Genomic DNA, 9,012 nt, shown 5'->3' on the forward strand with positions numbered 1-9,012 from the left:
TGCAGTGGAAGATAATTGAGAATAGGAATTATCTGATCTTATTCTAAATTGCTCAAGATATGGAATTTGGAGATATTTTTAATTACATATCTATGCCAATAATTGATTGAACACACAATAAAATCTTAGGATTATTTGTTCTACTTCCTCTACTCCTTTCTTATTTAATCATAATTTCATTCAATAAGCTAAGATCACATACATTATTTAATTGTAAATATTCCATTAATCTGCATACTAGACCCAATGAGATTATAGCTTGCCTAACAAAACAACAAGAACCATCTCTAGACTTGATTCATTATTCCCAGTTGTCTCAGCAAATAGGATGCTGAAAATAGATTGACAAGGGATACTTTATTATCTTGCAAAAAATAAGATAAAGCAATTAGCAAAAAACCTTTTGCAACATTTGTATTATGTTATACAAATGATGAGGTTTTTTTCTGAAAAAAAACAGAAGAGACAAAGATTAATGAGTCAAAGCTAATTAAAGAAGTAATTGTGTATGGCAATGTGTCCTAGGAAAGACACTAACAAATAGAAACTAAAAATAGTAGGCCTTGATTGCAAAAAATTGCGAAACTGAAAGGAAAGCAGAACAATAAAATGCCAAACATATTAAAATGTTCTATTCATTAGGAAAAAATGTATTTTATTTTAGACTTCAATAAAATTCTAATTAAGTTGGGTTTGGCCTCTACTTCATTGTTACTACTATTATTTCATAACCATTGGTTTGTAGAACAAGATTTTAAGACTTACTCTTTGAATTTTCTGTAACCTAAATTTTCCCTATACTATCACCAACTTCTCGATCACTTCTTCATATAGTATAAAATGGCTCGGAAAGATCCAATAATGCATACCAAGCAAAAGTCAAAAGTATGTAGGATTTCTACATAAAAAAGCTTTGTGGTGATCAATTTGATGTCTGCAGTTCCCCATTCAAACAGAGTTCCCACTTGGTGGGTTTTCCTTCCACTAATATAAATTTCCTTCCATTAATATCAATCAAAGCCTATCAACCATTTCCTTTTATCCTATATGATTCTTGTCCATTTATCTCCATGAATAGAATGGCATAGGGGTTCTCAAAATATTGGAGTCTTTTATCAGTGATTTTTAAAAAAAATCATCAAATCCTATTGGAGTATGTAGATTACATAACAATTATCCTTTATTTTTCATAGATCAGTGATCTACCTCTGTTTTGCATCATGGATGGATACTCTTGAAATATGTGCCTATAACAGGTTTCTTTAGAATATGCACCAAGTTAAGGCAAACACTTATTAGACCTTTAAACTTAAAAAATATTACTTAAAAAATTCTTAAATTCTATCTTAGAATAGATACTGTGTACATGGCAGAAAAGCGGTAAGGGCTAAGCAATGGCAGTTAAGTGACTTGCCCAGAGTCTCAGAGATAGGAAGTTTCTAAGACCAAATTAAAAATATTACTTTTAAACATCAAAATACGGAAGGCAAAACATAGCTAACTTTATTTTAAATAAAAATAAAAACAAAAAATGACAATTTTAAAAATGAGTTATCAAAAGTGACTTGAGACACTGATTTGTACATATATCAAGAATGACCTGCCTGATTTTCTAGTATTTAATGATCTTACACTACTTCTTTCATGAATTTGAGAGTTAAGAAGATACAATAGTCAGTGTGCATCTACTATGCATTCTTCCCTTTTAATATTTCCATTTTTTGAGATTGTAATGTTAGACATTATTTATAGTTGCATGGCACCACTAGATGTCCATCACAACATCCTCTTGTTAATACAAACTATCTATGTGTCTAAGGGGTAAATGACATCCTCTCAAAGCTACCAGGTAAATCTCTAATTCAATAGGTTCCTCTTTCCCTTCCTCCTCCCTCTCAGCCTTCATTCATTCATTCCTTCATTTCTTGCTTCCTTCTTTCCTTCCTTTCTTCTTCCACACTCCCAAGTTTTTTCCTACATTTATCAATGTCTTTGCTTTTCCCAAAGTATTTCCTATCACTTCTCGGCCTTTTGGCTAAGATCAAGTGTAGTACCAAAGCATTTATTTCCTAATATTTCCTTCTCCACAAAAGGACCCTTTTCTTCTAAAAAAATTTAATTATAAAAGGAGAAAAAAAGTAGTTGGGCAAACCACACAAAAACAATGTTTATAACTATCATTACATGCAACATTTCATGCCCATATTCACTCACTTTTGCAATAAAAAGGCAGTACATCTTCTCAAACATTTCCCAAGGTCAAATGACTTTGTCATCATAATTAATCATATAGTATTCAGTTGCATGTGCTTTTTCTTTCTATAGTTTACATAAATTTGCATTATACAAATTTTATTTTTTTGCAAAGATTCTGAAAGAAATCCATATTCAAAAAAACAAAACAAAACACCCCACCTATGTTAACTTTCCCACACAGCACTATATTCTTTCTCCATTCTTGGCTTCTGCTCCTCATATTGGTGCTTTAACTCTCCCTCTCAAAAAATAAAAACTTTTCCAAGTAATACCAAAAAAAAAAAAAAAAAGGCTACCGGATAGATTTCCACCTTATCTGCTACCTCTGTTTTGGGGACATGGTTTGAGAACTCTTCTAGTTCTTGCAAAATAGCTTTGTGACTTCCCAGAATATCTGTCTTTCTTTTCGTTCTTGACCAGGTGCTACACGTCTATTCTCATTCACCATTTGGTGCCTGTCCTCTCTGCTCTGTGTTCATGTATCAACTCCCATGTATCTGCTCCCCTTACAAGTGCTTCCTCTCACTGATGTCCAAGCCCTCACATGACTGAGTCTGCCACAAAAGATCCTCTTGAACTCTAGCTTTCCATCTCTGACTCCCATGTGTCCTTGAACTCTATAAAGGCTCCCTTCCTTCACCAGAGAATATCCTCTTTCCTGCATCTCTCTATTTCTTCCCCAAGTCCGTTCATAAGCAAATTTGTAGAACTGCTTCACATAGATGTAAAAAATAAAATGAATACAGAAGATATAATAATAATATGGTTTTAAAAGATGTATTGGTAGCCATTAGAAAAATGAAGCTACATGCCATGCTAGCTTAGGCTATTTGAAAGAGCCACCATTACTTGCTGCCACCATGCTGCTTCAGGAGGAAAAAAAATCAAGTGTCAGTCCTGGCACTTGATTTTATCTTGTATATGTCACTATGTAACTCTACATCATTACACAAGACAGGAAGCCAGTGAGCTCATGGGAAATTTAGTTCAGAGACTCCAAATTTTCAATAACAGAGATCTGTGGGAAAGTCCACTGAAATAAAATAAGAGCTGTCTTTATAGGTGTGCTTGCATTATTTCACATGTTATCCTTACTCTAAAATATATCAAGTCATATCAGGGTTCTCATGTTTCTATGAATTCTTCCTATCCATCTTTTAGGATGACATAGAAATGATGCATTACATTATATTCATGGACTAGTGTTTTTACAGTTATTCCCCATAAATAGGCATAGATTTTGATTCCAAATCCTTCCTCTTAAAAAAAATGCTTCAGTGAATATTTGAGTTTTGATTGGACATTACTTTCTTTTTGACATTCTTAGAGTCTGCACCTAGTAGGAGAATATGCATTTCAATATTTATGGATATTTTTATCACTTTTTAAGACATACTTCTGAATTGACTAAATATATATAAATATACCATAATATTTGGACTAATTATCAGCTCTTCTAGTAACATAGTAGAAAAACAGAAAAAGCTAATTTACTTCACAATGGCTATCGAGTTCATTGAAAATGTTTATAGTATTCAATGGCTCTTTTCAATGAAACAATATCATATACAGAAACAGGAACAATTATTAAAAATCCTTATCTCGGTCTTCCAGGCTAAGATGAATGCAATGTAGAAGCAAGGGGCTTCCTCTCCTCACCACCTACTGATATAAAGAGCCTCAAAAGGACAAAAACCAAAACCACACAACTGAAGGGGCTCTTCCATAGGTTGCAGTCTTGAAAGTAGGCAGGGTTTGGGCATTTCCACACTAAAAGGGAGTAAAATTACTCCTACAAAACCATGAGCTGATCACCCCTCCATGGCCCCTGAGTCAGAGCGAGTGCAGTGCAATTGCTAGGTTCTCGGGGGCTGGCTGAGGACACCACAGACTTTCCCCAGAGAGCAGTAAGACTTGGGACCCCAGGAGGCTGAAGAATGTGGAGACTGCGTATGGGGATAGGGCAGAGAGGAATTGTACACAGCAAAAGCAAGAGAGACTGAAAAGTGACCTCAGGGCAAAAACTACTCTGTACCTCCATACGAAGACCTGCCTACCCTCTTTACTCAGACTTCTGATTGGGAAGGGAAGAAAGAACTAGCACAGAAATGGCCACCAACACCAGGAACTACTAACAGCAAGTACTCCCCCAAAAAATAAATAAACAAAACAAAACAAAAAAAACAACCAAGAAAAGAACGGTGACCCTGGATAATTTCTATGGAGAAAAACCCCAGACTACAGATGAGACAATAGAGGACTACAAACAAGCAAACACAACCGAACCTTCAAAAATAATTAAATTAGACACAAGTTCTTGAGGAACTCAGATTTGATGTGATGAACCAAGTAAGAAAGAAAGAAGAAACTTGGCAAGAAAAGTGGGAAATAGTTAAAAAAGAAAATAAGAGTTTAAAAGATAGAATCTCCCACTTGGAAAAAGAAACCTAGAAACAAAATGAAATTATAAGCAAATTAAAGACCAGAAATGCCATGAAAGGCAGGATAGACCAAACTAAAAAGGGAAATCTAAAGATGATAGAGGAAAACCAGTCTTTGAATACTATAATCAGGTAAGTAGAAGCTAATTATCTCACAAAACGGAGAGAATTAACAAAGCAAAGTCCAAAAATGACAAATTAGAAAGAAATATGAAATATCTCATTAAGAAGATTGCAGATTTTGAAAACAGTGTGAAGAGAGACAATTTGAGACTCATATGGATAGGTCTACCTGAAAACCTGGAAATAAACAGAAACCTTCACATCATAATGAAAAGAAATTATCACAGAAAACTGCCCTGATATTCTTGAACAAGAGAGCAAAATATCCTTTGACAGAGTCCAGAGATCACTCACTACATTAAATCCTCAGAACACAACCTCCAGGAATGTAATTTTCAAATTCAAGAGCTTCCAAGCTAAGGAGAAAATCTTGCAAGAATCCAGGAGACAATTCAGATATCAAGGAGCACCAATCATGATTACACAGGATCTGGCAGCCTCCACACTAAAAGACCATAAGACTTGGAATATGATATTCAGAAAGGCAAAAGAATTGGGTCTACTACCAAGGATCATCTACCCATCAAAATTGACTGTATACTTTCAGGGGATAGTATACCTATAACAAAATAGAAGATTTCCAAGTTTTGTAAAGAAAAGATCAGAACTAAGCAGAAAACTTTATGTCCAAATACAAAAATCAAGAGAAAAATGAAAAGGTAAACAAGAGAGGGACATGGGTGGGGGAAAGGAAGAATACTATTATAAGAAAGAGAGGAAGAAAATGCTAATAGGTAATACTTAAACCTTACTCTCAGAGGAATCAACTCTGAGAAGGAAGTGTGTCTAGATCCAGGGTGGTATCAAATGCTATCTTACCCTAATTGAAGGTGAGAGGGAAAAACCAAGGTGGTGGTGGGGGGGAATACGGTGGGGAGTACAAAAAGGGAGGGAAAGAGAAGGCAGAGAGAATACAATAGATACTAAATAAAAAATAAGAGGGGAATAAGAAGGGAAGTGATGGGAAGGGAAGTAAAATAAGGGTGGGGATTAGGGGGACTGATTAAATGCAAAACACTGGTGATGAAGACAATAGTGAAAGAAGGAAGGACAGGCATAGGAAACAAAATCAAAATGATGGGGAATACACAGGTGGTAATCATAACTCTGAATGTGGATCAGATGAACTCACCCATAAAAGGGGAGCAAATAGCAGAGTGGATTAGAAACCAAAATTCTACCATCTATTGTCTACAAGAAACACACATGATGCAGATAGACACACGGCATAAAGGTAAGAGGCTGGAGCAAAATCTATTGAGCATCAACTGAGAAACAGAAGACAGGAATTGCAATCATGATAATTGACAAAGGCAAAGTAAAACAAGATCCAATTAAAAGTGATAGGGAAAGTAATTATATTGTGATAAAAGGCTGTATAGAAAATGAGGAAATAGCAGTACTTAGAATGTATGCACCAAAAGGGTATAGATAGTAAGACTATACTAGTGGTCAATTTCAACCTTCCTATACGAGATCTAGATAAATCAAACCAAAAAATAAATAAAAGACAAGAAATTTGAATGAAATAGTAGAAAAATTAGAGTTCATAGATATACAGAAATAAAATGAATAGGGACAAAAAGGAATATATTTTCTTTTCAGCAGCACATGGTATATTCACAAAGACTGACCATGTACTACAGCATAAAACATGTCAAACAAATGCAAAAGAACAGAAATAATTAATGCAAACTTTTCAGATCATAATGCAATAAAATTAATAATTAGTAAGGGTACATGGAGAGGCAAGATAAAAATCAATTAAAATTAAATAATATGATTCTCCAAAATCAGTTGGTTAAAGAATGTCATAAAACAATTAATAATTTCATTAAAGAGAATGAAAATGAGGAGAAATCATATCAAAATCTATGGGATGCAGCCAAAGCAGTAATTAGGGGGAAATTTATATCCCTGAGTGCATATATTAACAAATCAGGGAAGGAAGAGGTCAACAAATTGGGCATGCAAATTAAAAAACTAGAAAGAGAACAAATTAAAATCCCAGATAAAAATTAAATTTGAAAGGAGAAATGAATAAAAGTGAAAGTAAAAGAACTATTAAATTAATAAATAAGACTTATTAGCTGGTACTTTGAAAAAACGAATAAAACAGATAAAGCACTTGTTAACCTAATAAAAAAAGAAAAGAAGAAAACCAAATTAATAGTATCAAAAACAAAAAGGGAGACCTCATCTACAGTGAAGGTAAAATTAAGGTAATTATTAAAAACTATTTTGCCCAATTATAAGGCAATAAATATGGCAATCTAGGTGATATGAAAGATTATTTATAAAAATATACATTGCTCAAATTAACAGAAGAAAAAATAGAGTACTTAAATAATCCCATATCAGAAAAAGAAATTGAACAAGCCATCAAAGAACTCCCTAAGTAAAAATCCCCAGGGCCAGATGGATTCACAAGCGAATTCTATCAAACATTCAAAGAACAACTAACCCCAATACTATACAAACTATTCGACGAAATAAACAAAGAAGGAATTCTACCAAATTCCTTTTATTAAACAAATATGGTAGTGATTCAAAGCTAGGCAAACTAAAAACAGAAAAAGAAAACTAGAGTAATCTCCTTAATGAACATAGATGGAAAAATCTTAAATAGAATACTAGAAAAAAGACTCCAGCAAGTGATCATGAGGATTTTTCACTATGACCAGGTGGGATTTATACTAGGAATGCAAGGGATGCTTCAATATCAGGAAAACCATCCATATAATTGACTACATCAAAAAGGAAACCAACAGAAATCCCTTGATTATCTCAATAAATGCAGAAAAAGCCTTTAACAAAATACAAGTCATTTCTATTGAAAACACTAGAAAGTATAGGAATAAGAGGGCCTTTACTAAAAATAATAAACAGTATATATTTAAAACCATCAGGAAGGAAAATGAGGGTATGCCCTTAAATTGGGGAATGGCTGAACTAATTGTGGTATATGCTGGTGATGGAATACTATTGTGCTCAAAGGAATAATAAACTGGAGGAATTCCATGTGAACTGGAAAGACCTCCAGGAATTGATGCAGAGCAAAAGGAGCAGAGCCAGAAGAACATTGTACACAGAGACCAATACACTGTGGTAAAATATAATGTAATGAACTTCTGTACTAGCATCAATGCAATGACACAGGAAAATTCTGAGGGACTTATGGAAAAGAAAGCTAACCACATGCAGAGGAAGAAATACAGGAGTGGAAACAGAAGAAAAACAACTGCTTGAAAGCATGAGTTGAGGAGGACATGATTGGGGATGTAGACTCGAAACTATCACACCAATGCAACTATCAACAATTTGGAAATAGGTCTTGATCAATGACACATGTTAAAAATAGTGGAAATATGCAACAGCTATGGGGGGTGGAGCTTGGTGGGGTGAAGGGGAAAGTAAGAGCATGAATTATGTAACCATGTTAACTTTTCTAAAAAATAAATATTAATAATTGTTTTTAAAAAAAACCATCAGGAGGTTCCGGGTTAAGATGGCGGCAGAGTAAGAAGCAGCTCTTAACCTCTCCTGACCAAAACACACAAAACTCCTCAAGGGGACATAAAAACAAGTCTAGACGAACAGAGGAACCCCACAACAGGGCACAGCGTGGAAGGTACGTGGAATCAAGACATTTCCAGGCTATAAAGGGCTCTCACTAAATCGCGGGCTGAGCAACCACCCCACCCTCACCCCCTCCACACACAAAATCTATAGCTCTGAAGCCAGCTAAAAAGAAATAGAGCAAGTTTGGGGCACCCATCGAGTCATTGGCAGCTCCGGGGCCTGTTCCTGAGAGCAGCAAGATTTAGGACTGGAGTTAAACAATTGGAAAGCCATTGATTGCTCATGGGTAGGTCGAGCTAACATAATAAAAATGACAATTCTACCCAAATTAATTTACCTATTTAGCGCCATACCTATCAAGCTACCAAAAAACTTCTTTACTGAATTAGAAAAAACTATAACAAATTTCATTTGGAATAACAAAAGATCAAGAATATCAAGGGAAATAATGAAAAAAAAATGTGAAGGAAGGGGGCCTAGCAGTACCAGATATTAAACTATACTATAAAGCAGCAGTCATCAAAACAATATGGTACTGGCTAAGAGACAGAGAGGAGGATCAATGGAATAGACTTGGGATAAATGACATCAGCAAGACAGTGTATGATAA

General features: G+C 34.6%; 1 pseudogene; it reads left to right on the forward strand.

The window, feature by feature from the left end:
• The first annotated feature begins 2,015 nt into the window (after positions 1–2,015).
• Positions 2,016–2,101, forward strand: LOC123248286 (annotated as a pseudogene).
• The last annotated feature ends 6,911 nt before the right edge of the window (positions 2,102–9,012 follow it).

The sequence above is a fragment of the Gracilinanus agilis genome, chromosome 4 (genome assembly GCF_016433145.1).
Source record: "Gracilinanus agilis isolate LMUSP501 chromosome 4, AgileGrace, whole genome shotgun sequence".
NCBI lineage: Eukaryota > Metazoa > Chordata > Mammalia > Didelphimorphia > Didelphidae > Gracilinanus > Gracilinanus agilis.